The following is a 16,636-nucleotide window of genomic DNA, read 5'->3' on the forward strand; positions in this document are numbered from 1 at the left end:
CGCAGTACTTAAACCTACTCTATTTCAAGTAAAATCCATTGAGACATTCCAGACTTTCAAGAACCTTGCGTCTATATTCAGAGAGTCGAATTTAAGCAGAGGACACTTCTTAGAATTCCATTTGAATGACTCTAAACGTACCGAGCAGCTGCTAAGAAGAAAGCATTTGTTCTACTGTGAGACGATAAAACTGAAAGTATTCCTGCAAAAACTCTAGTCTACATGTGTCATTTTTCTTACTGGGATGATGTGTGGACTCCCAAAGTGATTCTTTTATTCTGGTTGTACAGTAGATTTACATGGTCAGCAATACCACCTCTGGGTGCATTTGTGTTTATACAATCTAATAGTTACAGTGAAAGCAAACACCTTAAAAGTTTGCACTCTGTTCCAGCCTCTGCCTCCTATAATTTACTTGTGTTAACTCACTTAATCCTCACAACACTCTAACATGGTTATTGTTCAGTTTTGTAACGCAATTACCACAAACTGGGTGGTTTAAAACAGCAGAAATGTGTTCTTTCACCGTTGTGGAGGCTAGAAGTCCAAAATCAAGGTATCATCAGTGTTGGTTCCTGCTACAATCTCAAAGTGAGAATCCAGCCCATACCTCTCTCCTGGCTTGGACTGCGGTCAGCAATCCTTGGCATTCTTGCTTGTGTTTGCACTCCAATTCCTGTCTCTGCCTTCACACAGCCTCTGTGTCTCTGTCTCTTCTCTTTTTTCCAGCTCTTAAAGGATAGTCAACACTGAATTTAGGGCCACAATAATCCAGAATGATCTCATCCAGAGATTCTTAATTACATCTGAAGGGTGTTAATTCTAAATAAGGTTACATTTTCAAATTCCAGATGGATATTTATTTCTGGGGCCCATTATCCAATTCACTACAGTTAATGCCCTCATTCTTTAGATGAGAAAATAAAAATCTGTTTAAGTAGATCACCCCTTTACAGATCACAACCTTGAAATAGTGAAGGGGCTTATGTAACTCAATGAAGCTATAAGCCGTGTCATTTACGGCCACTCAAGATGGAGGGCTCATGGAGGAGAGTTCTGACAAAACATGGTCCACTGAAGGAGGAATAACCATGATGGTTTGACTCACCTAGATGGTCACTTTCTTAGAGCCAAACAATCATTAAGTGCAAAGTCAAATGGGTCTTAGGAAGCGTTACTATGAACAAAGCTAGTGGAGATGATTGAATTCCACCTGAGCTATTTAAAATCCTAAAAGATGATTCTGTTAATGTGCTGCACTCAATATGCCAGCAAATTTGGAAAAGTCAGCAGTAGTCACAGGACTGGAAAAGATCAGTTTTCATTCCAATCCCACAGAAGGGCAATGCCAAAGAATGCTCAAACTACTGTACAACTGTGCTCATTTCACATGCTGGCAAGGTAGTGCTCGAAATCCTTGAAACTAGGCTTCAGCAGCATTTGAACTGAGGACTTCCAGATGTACAAGCTGGATTTAAAAAGGCAGAGGAACCAGAGATTAAATTGCCAGCACTCAATGACCTAGAGTGCCTAGTATTAAAAACCAGAGACATTACTTTGATGACAAGGGTCCATATAGTCAAAGCTATGGTTTTTCCAGTAGTCACGTATGGGTGTGAGAGTTGGACCATCAAGAAGGCTGAACACCGAAGAATTGATACTTTGTATTTGTGGTGCTGGAGAAAACTCTTGAGAGTCCCTTGGAGTGCAAGAAGATCAAACCAGCCAATCCAAAAGGAAATCAACTCTAAATATTCATTGGAAAGGCTGGTGCTAAAGCTGAAGTTCCAATACTTTGGCCACCTGATGTGAAGTGCTAACTCATTGGAAAAGACCCTGATGCTGAGGAAGATTGAGGGCAAAAGGAGAAGGGAGCTACGGAGGATGAGATGGTTGGATGACATCACCGACTCAATGGACATGAATTTGAGCAAATTCTGGGAGATGGTGAAGGAAAGGAAAGCCGGGCATGCTGTAGTTCACGGGGTGGCAAAGAGTTGGACATTACTTAGCAGCTGATCAACAGCAAAAGAAGTAGATCACAGAGGTTACAGGGGAGGTAAGAGAGAAAAACCAAGCCTTGAGCTCAAGTTTCAGAAACTAGACACTGTATCATGTCCATGATATTATACTGTTTTCCATTTCACCACAGGAAACAGGTCACCAGATATTGTGGCCAACCAAATTCTGCAGATACATAGAACATGATGTATCTGTTGTATATAGATAAGTGGGAATTAAATAAATTTGGAGCATGTGGGTGGCAGGGGGGACCCTGATACCCCAGGATCCCTTTAGCCAGTTTGGTAAGTATGCTTATCTTCCAATTGCTGTAGGTCCTCCAGCTAATGGTTCATATTTGTAACCTTCTCTGGGTGATCACCTTTCAGTGATTGAAGCCATCTTATTCACCATCCAAGGGATTCTGACTGCCTGGGGTTCAGAAGTTCAAAAGCCTCACTCTCTTATCTTCAGGCAGGACAAACTCTCTGGCGCAATTTATATGACAAAGTTCCCGTGGGGCTCAGGCTGGAGCTAGACATCACATGTCCCATATTTTTGTGTAGTTCCATCTTCCCTGTTCTGCTCCTATCCAAGTTCTCTCAAAGAGAACTCCATGAGTAAATCACAGTATAGGCAAATCTCAAATCAAGTTGTGCTTGCTGAAATCAGATGACATTATCCATATATCACTTTATTTAGTCATAGCAATAACTTCAAGGATAGCTCTAATCTTCTCTACTTTGGATATCATAAAATTGAAGATCAGAAAAGCCATGGGATATGCCCATGGCTGCTCAGAATTGATATGATGGAGTGGGAATTCGAAGTCATGCTCTCTGCAACCTTTTACTTTCTATTAAACTTGCCTGCCTGCTTATCAGCTCACTCAGGCTCACGATAAATGTGTCTGAGGAATGGGTCTGACCTAGTTGAAGATTAGGGGCTTTGCTCTGCTCTGCTTTGTCTCGGAAGCCTAAATAAGACTTTTTTTTTTTTTTTTTTTTTAATTTCCCTAACAGTATCCTAGGTCTTCTGACCTATGACACAGCTACTTCGAGGCAATAACCCACTGAGGTGCCAATGGGAATTCAGAGGTGAGGGTAAGGGAGGATTCTGAAAGAGGGAGAAACATGCCTGAGAAAGGGGGGAAGTGGCTAAAGTTACAGCATGGATTTCACTGAGTGTGACATCCTGGCTGAAATCTTATCACGCAGGGCCATCAGGTGAGCGATTAGAGAAAGTGGCTGAAATTGCTTGCATGTAGTTTTTTCCCCTCTTTTCCTCCTAAATATATCTATGCTGAGCGTATGGGCCTGTGTGTGTCTGTGTGTCCGTGTACATGTGTCTGTGGGTATGCATGTGTGTATGTGCACATATGCATGTCTCTGTGTCCATATGTGCATATGTGTGTCTCACTCAGCATATATTCACGGGTCTGTGCAGGTGTGTGTGCAGGCCCACACTTGTGCATGCCCGTGTGCTCAATTGGTGTCCTCATTCTGACCTCACTTCATCATAATTTTTCTGGAAGTCTCCCTTCTTACACTTTTCTTCCTGAAACTCAAACTCTGTATTCCAGCAAGCATATCATTCTTCTGCTTAGAATACTTTCATGGACTTATATTTGTTTAAGCACCTTGTTACAGAACATGTAGTCTGTTTACAACTTACTCATCTCCCTTCTTTTTTTTTCCCCTTCTTATGTAAAAATGGTTCTTCTTCTTCCTCAAAGATCCTGTTCTGATATCATCTCCATCAACTCCTTGGGTGAACACTCAGGAGCCTTCCCAGCTCTTCTAAGCAGAATGAGCTGTCATTCTCCTCTGCTAGCATCTTGCAATGTTTTCTATTATAAAAGCCATTGTTCTTTGCTGTGATGATGCATCTACAAGTTTGTCTCTGTGACAGCGTATACTGTGGGACCCTTTAAGACAGGAACAGTGTCGTGAATTTCTGGTTTGGCAGGTTTGGAAAACTTTACCTGGAATATTGTAGTTTTAAATAAGAGGAAAAAACAAGCAAATAAGTAAATATGAAAGGATGAAGCACTAAGCTTAACATCGCTCTATACAGAAGTATATTTCTGTAAAATGAAAATAATAAAAAGTAACCAGTTGTAGATTAAATAACAGGACTCAATTCTTTCACTTTCCTTTTTGTGCCACTGTAGACAGAATCTTGGGCATGTATTTGCTTTGACCAATAGCGTGTGGGTAGAAGGGAGGGGGTGCCAGTTTCAAGCATAGCATTCCTCCTAGGTACCCCTTTCTATTGTCCTGCAGTGTGAAAACATATGAAGCAGAAATGACCCAGCTGAACCCAGATCCTCAGTAAGAAGGGCAGATATCCAGAGAAGCTCAGGCTGGAACAACAGAGGCGTTTCAGCCAACCCACTGATCTGGGATGATATATGACTGCAGTTTTAAGCCACTGAGTTTGGAGATGACTTGTTACATCACATTACGGTGACAATAGCTAATGGATACGTCAACCTCATTTGGTTTTTGTGAGGATTAAATCAGGTAATTCATGTCAAGTGCTTAGCTAAGTCCCTAGAACGTGGTAAGCACAGACATTAGCACCCTAATTTTTAATGTCCCATCTCTGTTATTATATAAAACTAAGCCTTTTGTGGAAAAGAACAGTTGGGAGAGAGGGAAAGCAAGGCTCTATTTATCATATTCATTGAAGCTGTCATAGCCCAATTTGGCAGTTTCTTTCAAATTTGCTAAAAGCCTTTGGTAAATGTGAAGCAGGATGATGTTCTTTGGCTGGGAAGGTCTGAGAGGATTCACACTTAAGTAGAAAAAAATAGCAGACTTGGCACAGTGGCTCCCCAGCATGGAGGCTTATGTAACTGTCCCTGTCATCAGTGGGATGATCTGCCGGTTTTCCTAAAACATTTTCATTTTGCAAAGCACTTTGTTTGACAGTCCTTCATGTTAGCCATTCCTTGGAGCCAGTCTGTACACAAAAACAGATAGCTAATTCCTAGAAAGTGCCAACGAACTGGGTTTGTGGGGCTCAAGCCAACAGACTCCTCTGTGTTGGTTGATGTGTTCCATATTCCCATCACCAGCCCAACTCCTTTTCTGATCTCCAGGCTAAGGCGTCTGACTTCCCCATCATGAGGGCCCAGACTTGTGTCACACTTAAGATGTCAAAGTAGAACTCCTCATCTTTGTTTGCACCACTGTTTCCCCCACCTCTGCCAAATATGTGGTTCCAACTATGCCTTCAGTTCAGTCAGTTCAGTCACTCAGTCGCGTCCGACTCTTTGAGACCCCGTGGACTGTAGCACGCCAGGTCTCCCTGTCCAACACCAACTCCCGGAGCTTGCTCAAACTCATGTCCACTGAGTCGGTGATGCCACCCAACCATCTCACCCTCTGTCATCCCCTTCTCCTCCCGCCTTCAACCTTTCCCAGCATCAGGGGCTTTTCCTGTGAGTCAGTTTTTCGCATCAGGTGGCCAAAGTATTGGAATTTCAGCTTCAACGTCAGTCCTTCCAATGAACATTCAGGACTGATTTCCTTTAGAATGGACTGGTTGGATCTCCTTGCAGTCCAAGGGACTCTCCTTATTTCTGTGATTTCACTCAATCTTCCAAACCAGAACTTGCGGCATCCATTACTCCTCCCTCATTCTCCCTTTTATTGCTCCTTTTCCCCAGACTTCTAAGTTCTCATTATTTCTCAAATCACTCTCCCCGACTCCCTCATCACTCCTATTACTTCATCTCTCTACAAATTTATAGCAAAAATCTCTTTGTAGGTCTCCTTGCCTCAACCCCGTCTCTATCATTTTTGTTCTCTAAGGTGAGTTCTTTCATCTGTGTATGTGTGTGTATGTGTACGTCTCCTGTGTATGCCTCATGTCTCTTACTGGCCTGTAAGTTCCTTGCCTTTAGGGGTCATGCCTGGAAATTTGAGGGATCTAATCAGATTAATTCATTACTTCCTGTGTGATTGAATTTTAACCAAGCTCTCTAGCTAAATGTCTCTACATCTCCTTTCTACCTATTGAACAGAATTGTTTCAGAGTGAAAGGCAACAGATGAGCCCACAAAAAAATATCAGCCTACCAGGAATTATCTGAACCTCAGTTTGGAGTAGATCTTTTTTATTTTTCCCCTTTTTCTTTTTTTTAGTTTTTTTTTTTTTTTTTTTTTTTGACCACATGGTTAATAGGATCATCCTAAAGTTCCCTGAAAGTGAAAGTGAAACTTGCTCAGTCATGTCCTACTCTTTGCGACCCCATAGACTATACAGTCCTTGGGATTCTCCAGGCCAGAATACTGGAGTGGGTAACCTTTCCCTTCTCCAGGGGATCTTTCCCACCCAGGAATCGAACCTGGGTCTCCTGCGTTGCTGGCAGATTCTTTACCAACTGAGCTATCAGGGAAGCATAACCAAAGATCAAACCTGGGCCCCTTACAGTGGAAGCACAGTGTCTTAACCATTGGATCACCAGGGAAGACCCCAGAGTAAAACCTGTTATAAAAGATTATGTAGGGAAGACTCTTGCAGGCAGTAGCAAGGCTGAAAGGGACTGAAGAAATTATGGTGAAGGAGGCGGAGAAGCAAATGTTGCAGAACAAATGCTGATTTCCAGGTGCAGCTTTACTTATCTTATCCTCTCTATTTGATGCATCTTCAGAGACTGCTAGGTAGGGAGAAGGGCCAGCAGGAATTGTAGTGTTGGGGGTTATCTGCAAAGTTTCACAGGCTATCCCACCACATACTAGCTACATTTCCCAGCATGTTTATAATTCAATTACAGTGTGGGTAATACAAGGATCATTTTTGTATTTGCCTTTAGGGCTGTTGTGAGAAATAAATAAAATAAAACTTCATCCATATCGATACTCATTTGACAGAGAAGAGAATCCACCCAGGACAGTTTGGCGATTGGTACAAGATAGTGGAGAAATTAGGTTAAGAATCCAGTCCTCTGAGTCTAAAATCCTGTACCGTTTACCCTCCTGAAATTCTTTCTTTCTAAGGATGGAGTAGGCTATGTAGGGAGTCTGTAGGCCTTGCCCTATTGTTGTCTGGGAACTTCCTTTTCTCTGAATATCTTTTTCCACACCTTTTCCCATTCCTTCTGACAAAATGCATTTCCTTTTTGAAGGGCCAGTAGAAATATTGCTTCCATGATTATGTTGGTTAAATTAGTAATGCTGCCATATGAGCTCTAGCTCAGACCTGGAGCTCATGGTCTTTCTAGTCAATGAGTTTCCAACGGTCTTTACAAGAGTGGCTCTTTTTATTATGTCAGAAGTCACAACACCATTTATCCCAAAGGGTTACTAAAGGGTTGATGGGGGTTTCCTGATAGCTCAGTTGGTAAAGAATTCAGCTGCAATGCAGGAGACCCTGGTTTGATTCCTGGGTCGGGAAGATCTACTGGAGAAGGGATAAGCTACCCACTCCAGTATTCTTGGGCTTCCCTTGTGGCTTAGCTGGTAAAGAATCCATTTGCAATATGGGAGACCTGGGTTTGATCCCTGGGTTGGGAAGATCCCCTGGAGAAGTGAAAGGTTACCCACTCCAGTATTCTGGCCTGAGAATTCCATGGACTGTATCGTCCCTGGGGTTGCAAAGAGCTGGACACGACTGAATTCCTAGAACAAAATAATCTGCACATTGTATGCCATATAATGTTTTTCATTATGAGGATATTAGGGCTTATGGTGATACTACACATGAATGAGAAGACTTCAGTGCCTCTGGCAAGGAACTGACGCTGCTCTGAGTTTGAAGGGATAAGATGAGGACATTTCTCAACATGTGAGCAGGCTGACTACGCTAAAGGAGACGGTGGGATAGTCATAACATCTTTTAAGTATCTGATTCATCTCTTCTTCCAGGAAAGAGGATATTTTGTTTATGGTATAGCTTTAGGAGAATTGCTTTGAGCAAGCAGAGTACAGAAAACCCTGTTAAGCCTCATCTTCTCTGAAGGCCTTTATTTTCCACTTTTGACGGCACCGACTGCGACCTTGCTCTTGTCCCCTGTCTGATCTTTCACCGTGGGACAGAAACAAATGTGATGAAATTGAGGGCTCAGCAAAGGAGTCTGGCTTTTCACCTTCCAGGTGTGAGGAAGAAAGGGCTGGTGTGGGGGAAGGGCACCACGGAGAATGCTCAAAACTGAGAAGGTCACTCTACGGAAGACAACCCACAAAGGTCCATGAGGAGTCACAGACGTTCCCCCACATGCCAGGTTTGTGGGTCAGCGAGGGGAAGGGACACTTTAATGAATGCAGCTGGTCGTCATTTTAGTTCTTAGTGGAAGAAGAAAAGGGGCAAACCAAATAAGCTGTCCAGACTAACCAGTAGGTGGATTAGTAATGCCTGAACCTGACAGAGAAGTCAGTGCGCAGGGTCAAAGGATAAACTGATTGGTGGGACCTTTTTGATGCCTGAATTTTAGTGACGCTATTAGTGCCAATTAGAATGACACCAGAGAAGAGGCTGGAAAGCTGGGGGCCCCAAGAACACGTCAGGAGAAGGGTTTGACGGCTGAGATGCAAAGAAAGATGGGTGATTAGGAAGCATAATTTGCTCAATTACTTGTGATTTGGCAGAAGTTGATTTTTAGGACTGTTTTTTTAACCTGAAAATGAGGGCCTTAGAAGCCTTTGAAATGAGGGCAAGGCACGTAGAGCGAAATATTTTCCACTCAAGGCACATTTTAAGAACATAAAGACTGCCATGCCAGATCGGGATCACTGTGGGCCCAGGCCGCCATTTTGTCTTTGACAGGGGCACTGAGGTAGCTATGTGTAGACAGGATTGAACCGCCAAAGAGAGAGTTAGGAAGTACCTGAAGGTTCTTTTGGCAGTTTGTCAAGGTCTGTCATCTAACTGATCCGCTGGAACTATTCTGACACCATTAGTACCTTTGCTTTTACCGTCTTTTGAAGTAAAATAGTGTTGTGTTGGCATCATCACTTATCAGTTGTGTAAACTCTGAATAATCTGTTTAATCTCTTAGTGTTTCAATGTTTATATTTTAAATATAGACCTAATAATAGGTACCCTATTAGAATCATTTCAAACATTAAGTTGAAAAGTAATAAAAGATAGCTAATGCTAATATATCATTTATAGGTTTCTATATACTGAACTGAACTATATCTACATCAAATCTATATCTGTATAACTCATTACTCCCATACAAATTGATGAGCATAGTTTTTATAACCTTCATTGTATAGAGGAAGAAATTGTTCATTTTGTACTTTGGCTTAACTTGGGCACAGAGATTGGTGGGGCTTGAAGGCTTAGAGTTTGGTAGGTCTTCCCTTGAGACATTTTTGTGTCTCAAGATTAATTAAACCACAGGGTAGTGGGTGTTGGTGAATTGAGTGTTGCTTACCTAAGTTTTAGTTGTTTCAGATATATGTATTCATTCAGTCTCTTAGAAGACTGGACAGCTCATTGATACTGAGACTGAAATGGTTAAACACGTATTATATGAAATACGGAAGAGTCCTTAAGAGTCATAAATAGAAATAACTGGACTCCAACAGAACTGACAATCATTTTTTTCCAGAATTAATACACATAGTCCTAGAATCACATTCACCTCTTTCCACCTTAAATTAAGATCATCGAGTTTTACAGACTGAATAGTGCTTCCAAATTGTGGTTCTGAAAATGATTCTTGAGTCTCTTGGACCTCAAGGAGATAAAATCAGTCAAAACCCTAAAGGAAATCAACCCTGAATATTCATTGGAAGGACTGATGCTAAAGTTCTGGCCACTTGATGTGAAGAGTTGACTCATTGGAAAAGACCCTGATGCTGGAAAAGATTGAAGGCAAAAGGAGAAGGAGGCGGCAAAGGATGAGATAGTTAGATAGTATTAATGACTCAATAGGCATGAGTTTGAGCTAACTCTGGGAGACAGTAAATGACGGGAGAGCAGTGCTGTGTCCATGGGGTTGCAAAGAATCAGACACAACTTAGAGACTGAACAAAACATTGCCTTTTCAAAGGTAATTTGAAATGATACATCAGTGGTTACTCAGTCTGTTTGTTCTTTCAAAATATATATTTCAGCTTCCTCAGAACAAGATGGGGGCTCAAGACATATTTGAAGGGCTCTTCAAATTTTTAAATAGTTCTTTTCTCTACCTTTTCAAAACATATGGAAAAGCACAATATGTATAATGTTGTAGCAACATTTTATTTCCAGAAATTTCCTATTCCTTAAATAATCTCATTTCCTAACATCAGAAAGAAGAACACTGTTCAAATAGTGGTAATAAACATGAGTAAAATATTCTTTTAAAAGGCATAGGAGAGCAAAGGACTAAGTTCAGTTGTCATCAACAAACATGAAAAGTTCATTTCATGAAGGGATCTCAAAGGCTTTCATTGATACCATCTCATAATCTGATGGGAATATTAGAATGCTTTTACTATTTATCAACATTAGAGCTCAGACTCAGTACTATTAACATTCTTGGCTGGACAATTCTTTGTTGTGGAGAATCATCCTGCACAGTGTAGGATATTTAGCAGCATGGTTGATCTCCATCTGTTAGAAGATGGTAGCACCACCAACATTCCCAGTTTTTTTTTTTTTTTTTTTTTTTAATATTCTGTCTAGGTTTGTCATAGCTTTCCTTCTAAGAAGCAAACATCTTTTGATTTCATGGCTGCACTTACTGTATGCAGTGATTTTGGAGCCTGAGAAAATAAAGTCTGTCACTGTTGACATTGTTTCCCTGTCTATTTGCCACGAAGTGATGGGACCAGATGCTATGATCTTTGCTTTTTGAATGCTGAGTTTTAAGCCAACTTTTCACTCTCCTTTTTCACCTTCATCAAGAGGCTCTTTAGTTCTTCTTTGCTTTTTACCATTAGAGTGGTGTCATCTGCATATCTGAGGTTATTGATATTTCTCCCAGCAGTCTTGATTCCAGCTTGAGCTTCATCCAGCCCAGCATTTCTCATGATGCACTCTGAATATAAGTCAAATAAGCAAGATAACAATATACAGCTTTGACGTACTCCTTTCCCAAATTTGACCCAGTGTGTTGTTCCATGTTCGGTTCAAATTGTTGCTTCTTGACCTGCATACAGGTTTCTCAGGAGACAGGTAAGGTGATCAATATCCCCCTTTCTTCAAGAATTTTCCACAGTTTGTTGTTATCCACATAGTCAAAGGCTTTATGTAGTCAATGAAGCAGAAGTAGATGCTTTTCTGGAATTCTCTTGCTTTTGCTATGATCCAGCAGATGTTGGCAATTAATCTCTCATTCCTCTGCCTTTTCTAAATCCAGCTTGTACATCTGGAAGTTCTTGGTTCATGTGAAATGAGTACAGTCGTGCACTTTATTTACAAAACAGACCACTGACTGTTTTTGTACCATGGGCTGTAGTATACCTACTTCAGATTTATATCACTGTGAAATTACACAGCATCATATGATACAATCAGATGCTATTACTGTGTGAAAAAGAACATTTTCACTCAAGAATGTTGGAAATATCATTAATAGCACCACCCAGAGACATCTGCTGTCATATTCTCAGTACTGCAATACACACACATTGAAAGTGAAAGTGTTAGTCACTCAGTCATGTCTGCCTGTTTGTGACCCCATGGCCTGTGGCCCACCAGGTTCCTCTGTCCATGGGATTTCCCAGGCAAGAATACTGGAGTGGGTAGCCATTCCCTTTTCCAAGGGATCTCACTGATGTATGGATGGAATCCATGTCTTCTGCATTGCAGGCAGATTCTTTACCACTAAGCCACCAGGGATGCCTATACACACCACTGGTCAAGGATGAAAATTTGAAATTTTACTCTTTATTATAATTTTGTATCTTGATTTTTTCATATAATGTTACTAGTAATTTGGGGATGTTGTATATTCATGAAAAACACAATCTTAGTGGTTGTGTAATCATCCATTTTATTGATGTATCAAAATTTATTCATTGTTCCCTGTAATTGAATATTTAAAATTTTCCTATAATGAGATTAATTGTGCAATGGATGTATATATATATATATATATATATATATATAATTTCTAGGACAGTTTTCTAACAGATTTGCTACTTTAAAGAAGAAGGATATTTTTCAAGGCTTTTGATTATATGTACAAATTGGCATTAAAATTTTTCTGCTGGCCTTTATTCCTCTGTGAGAACTTGGTATTTTTAATTGAATGGCATACTAGATAATAAACTGTCAGCAGGCAGGCATGCACAGATTCTCCACTTCATTCAATCCTCAGAATACCCTGCAAAGTGTCTGATAGGTAGACTCTCAGTTAACTGTCTGTAAATAACGTTGAACACAAAATTCCAAGACTGAGACACATGATATCTTAACATTTGAAATTTATCTCCAAATGTCTGAAACATCTTCAGTGTGCAGTCATACATAGAATGGGCTTCCCAGGTGGTGCTAGTGGTAAAGAACCCACCCGGCAATGCAGGAGACTTAAGAGATCCCCTAAAGGAAGGCATGGCAGCCCACTCCAGTATTCTTGCCTGGAGAATCCCATGGACAGAGGAGCCTGATGGGCTACAGTCCATGGAGTAGCATAAAGTTGGACAAGATTGAAATAATTTAGCATACTCATATATGGAATGGGGCTTCCCCAGTAGCTTAGTGGTAAAGAGTCACCTGCAATGCAGGAGATGCAGGAGATGAGGGTTCGATCCCTGGTCTGGAAGGTCTCCTTGAACACGAAATGGTAACCCACTCCAATATGCTCTCTGAGAAAAACCCATGGATGGAGGAGCCTGGTAGGCTACAGTCCATAGCGTCGCAACGATTCGGACATGACTGAGTGGCTGAATACGCACAACAGACACACACACATGGAATGACCCCACAAGTTTAGGACAAGCAGTAAAGGCAACACTCTCAGCACCCAGATTGCATAAGTTGACATGTCCCAAGTTGAGTGGGTGTAAAAAATGACATAGGACTCACATAGTGGAGTTATTGACATGAAAGGAAGACCAGGAGGGGTCCATTTCCCTGCACAATTCCAGGGCTTGTGTCCTTGAAATGTGCGGAATATTACCATTAGGAAAATATCATTTATGTGGATCATTGGATTTCCTGTTTTTAATCCCTGCAAGCATTCTGGCAATCTTCAGAGCTAGCAGAAACCACAGTCGTGCTGTACAGAAACCCCAGCTTGCACAGGCCACCCAACCCTAAGGGGAAATTTCTTATAACCGTTTTTTTTCTCCCAGCTCTGTCCATGCCCAGGTGAGACAGAGGACCAGACTACAGAGCTGGGTTTTCCCAAAGGAATGAGGACAGTGAGATGTATTGCATCTTGTGTTTTATCCTTCGGGGTTGAGTCTAACATGGGATGAGATGTCTGAGCCACACACATTTTTCCAGAGAAAAACTGGAGAGAACTAGTGCTTATTTTCTGAGGTTCTTTGGCAGTGCACTCGGTTCATTTCATCAGAACAGAACAGATTGACTATGTTAGAAAGGTCGTCAGAAACCCTCTAGGCTCCCAACCTCAGCAAGTTTTATGCAGATGGGTTTGAAAACATTAAGATTGCGATGGTGTAAAGGATTAACCTGATGCTTCCAACATTATCACTCTGTGCTGGGCTTAGTCACTCAGTCGTGTCTGTCTCTTTGCAACCTCATGGACTGTAGCTTGCCAGGCTCCTCTGTCCATGGAGATTCTCCAGGTAAGAATACTGGAGTGGGTTGCCATGCCCTCCTCCAGGGGATCTTCCCGACCCAGGGATTGAAACCCACATCTCCCGCATTGCAGGAGGATTCTTTACTGTCTGAGCCATCTATCGTGTGCTTTCAAATATTTCAGGTACAGATCCTGCAGCTATGAAATGGGCACAGACTTCAGAGATCTTTATCACTAGTAGCTCTCGATGACACTGGTCACTGAATGAGCACAAAGAACATGTTCAGAAAGGGCCGTGATGCTTTCTGACTGCAAATGAGTAGGTGTAACCTGGACACTGTGAAGGGAACACCCCACTCCCTCCCCACGTCAGGCTCCATGCTCTGGGCAGTGACTTATGGCACTTGCCACTTGTCATAACCTGTCACTGCGGAGGTGACACAGGATGAAAGATCTCACTTCCTTCAAACATATTTCATAAATGCCATCTCACTGGTCAGGCACCTCTGGCTGCTTCAGCTAAAACTGTGATTCGTAACCCGCACCTGGCACTCTCTGTTTATTTTCTATTTCTTTACCGCCTTAGCACTGATTGCTATTAATATGCAGTATATTCACTTTGGGTTTCCCGGATAGCACATTCACGTATTTATTCTGTGTATGTCTGTTTTCCCCACTGAACTCTAAGCTTTGCAAGGTTAGGTTCTGTGTGCATGTTCCTATTTGTATTTGCTGCTTGGACCCCATTGCCTAAAACAGTGGACACACCTTTGAAGACACTGTCCTGTAGTTAAGCTTCCTTCTTGGCTAATTTAGGAGCTTCTGAGGGCAGCCACTACCTACAGTATGTAGTGAGTACTTAACATATATTTGAGGATTAATCACAGAGTCATTGGGTTTCCGCTGTGGCTCAGCTAGTAAAGAATCCGCCTGCAATGCGGGAGACCTGGGTTCAGTCCCTGGGTTGGCAAGATCCCCTGGAGAAGGGAAAGGCTACCCACTCCAGTATTCTGACCTGGAGAATTCCATGGACTGTATAGTCCATGGGGTCACAAAGAGTCAGACACGAGTGAGCGACTTTCACTTCCACTTCACATAGTCATTAAGGGCTTCCCAGGTGACATAGTGGTAAAGAATCCTCCTGCCAATGCAGAAAATGCAAGATGAGGATTCGAATCCTGGGTGGGGAAGATCCCCTGGACAAGGAAATGGCAACTTGTTCAGGTATTTTTGCCTCGGAAATCCCATGGACAGGAGAGCCTGGAGGAGTACAGCCTATAGGGTTGCAAAGAGTCTGACCTGGCTGAGCACACACACATACACACACACTTAGTCATTACTTTTGAATCTAGAGGAGAGAATGACTAATAAGTAATATCCTTAGGATTTTGCTTAAAAGATCTGCTTTAAGAGAAGAGGAGGGTAACACACTTCAATCTGTCATGTAAATCCCACATTGAGTACTTGCCAGCTATTGTTTTATTTTCACGGTGGTCCTAGGGGTGAATTTTATTAATGTTTACATCTTACTAATTAAGAAAATGGAAACTGAGCCTGAGAAATTTAAAGTAACACCTCGGAGTCACTTTAGTTGCCAAAATTGGCAAGTAACTGAGCTGGGATGTAGACCCAGAGCTCAATGCTGGTCTGTAGGATTCTTAAACATACTGGGAAAAATGTGGGGTAGGACTTGCTTCGCATTTGTGATCAAATCTCAAAGGCACAAAAATGTCCTCTAAAGGTACTCTTTTAATTGAATCAGGACATAATATTGATAACAGCATGAAATTTTTATGGGACTTTCACCTCAGAAACCCATAGCACTTAAAACACATTAATTAACCCTCAAAACTCACAAGGTAGGTTGCAAATTATTTTGATAGGAAATTAACTATAATGAGAAAATAGCAACACATAAAATGTTAGAGATTTGTCAAAAAAAAAAAAGGGTGAGGACTTTCATATATTCCTTAAGCTAGAATTTGTTACGCTGTCGCTTCTGCTTTATGTTCTGGTTTTTTGGACATGAGGCATGTGGGATCTTAGTTCCTGGACCAGGGACCGAATCGGCACCTCTTGCACTTGAAGATGAACTTCCAGGAAACTCCTGAAAGGATACTTATTAAAGCAAAGTGGAGCAGGAATAAAATTTGAGAAGTTTTAGGATCACTTGCCACAGATGGATGACTTGAGGGCTTCAATAATTTTTGTGCTGATCATTGAGATTGACTATTCATTCTCAACAAACACGCTGTCCTATCTCCAATTTTTTTTCTAAAAATATAGCTCAAGAATTATGTACATCAAAAAAAATTATGTACATCATTCAATCCAATATTTATTTTACACCAACTATGCAAACACATAGGGTGCAATTTGGCTATTCATTAAAACATTATTTATTGTCTATTCCCAAATAAGAGATCTGTGTAGAAAGTACCAAGACAAATGGTCCCTTCACTATATTTCCTGACATTTCTTCTGTAATGAAGTAGTGAAATTCATTAAAAGACAAATTTGTCTTTTCACCTAACTCTGAATTGAAGTCTTGAGAATAACTCCAAATAAAATCTAAGAGTTGTACACATCTGAGGACCATTTACAATTTGTATAAATCAGTAATGAATTTACCACTCTGAATGAAACTGACTGAATGAAACCAGTCACTTGAACTGAAGGTTCAAGGTTTATACTTTGGTTCAGGTTGTTAAGGATGGCCTGCTGTGGTAGACAGCTGAATTCACCAAGTTATAGAGAAGCACATAGAAATAAATGACTATCAAAGTTTTCAGAGCTAAACCCTGGTAAAAATGGGATTTCATACTCTGACCTCTGATTTAAATTTGGTGATCTTTCTGATTCATCCCACTGATAGAGGAAATGGTTTGATTTTGCTTTCTCCCAAGGGGCTTATCCAACTAACTTCTGGGGAGCGATCATAGCTTCTGTTTGTTTAAGTGTTCTCCTGAAGCTCGGGACA

Source organism: Muntiacus reevesi, chromosome 22, assembly GCF_963930625.1.
Source record: "Muntiacus reevesi chromosome 22, mMunRee1.1, whole genome shotgun sequence".
Lineage (NCBI taxonomy): Eukaryota > Metazoa > Chordata > Mammalia > Artiodactyla > Cervidae > Muntiacus > Muntiacus reevesi.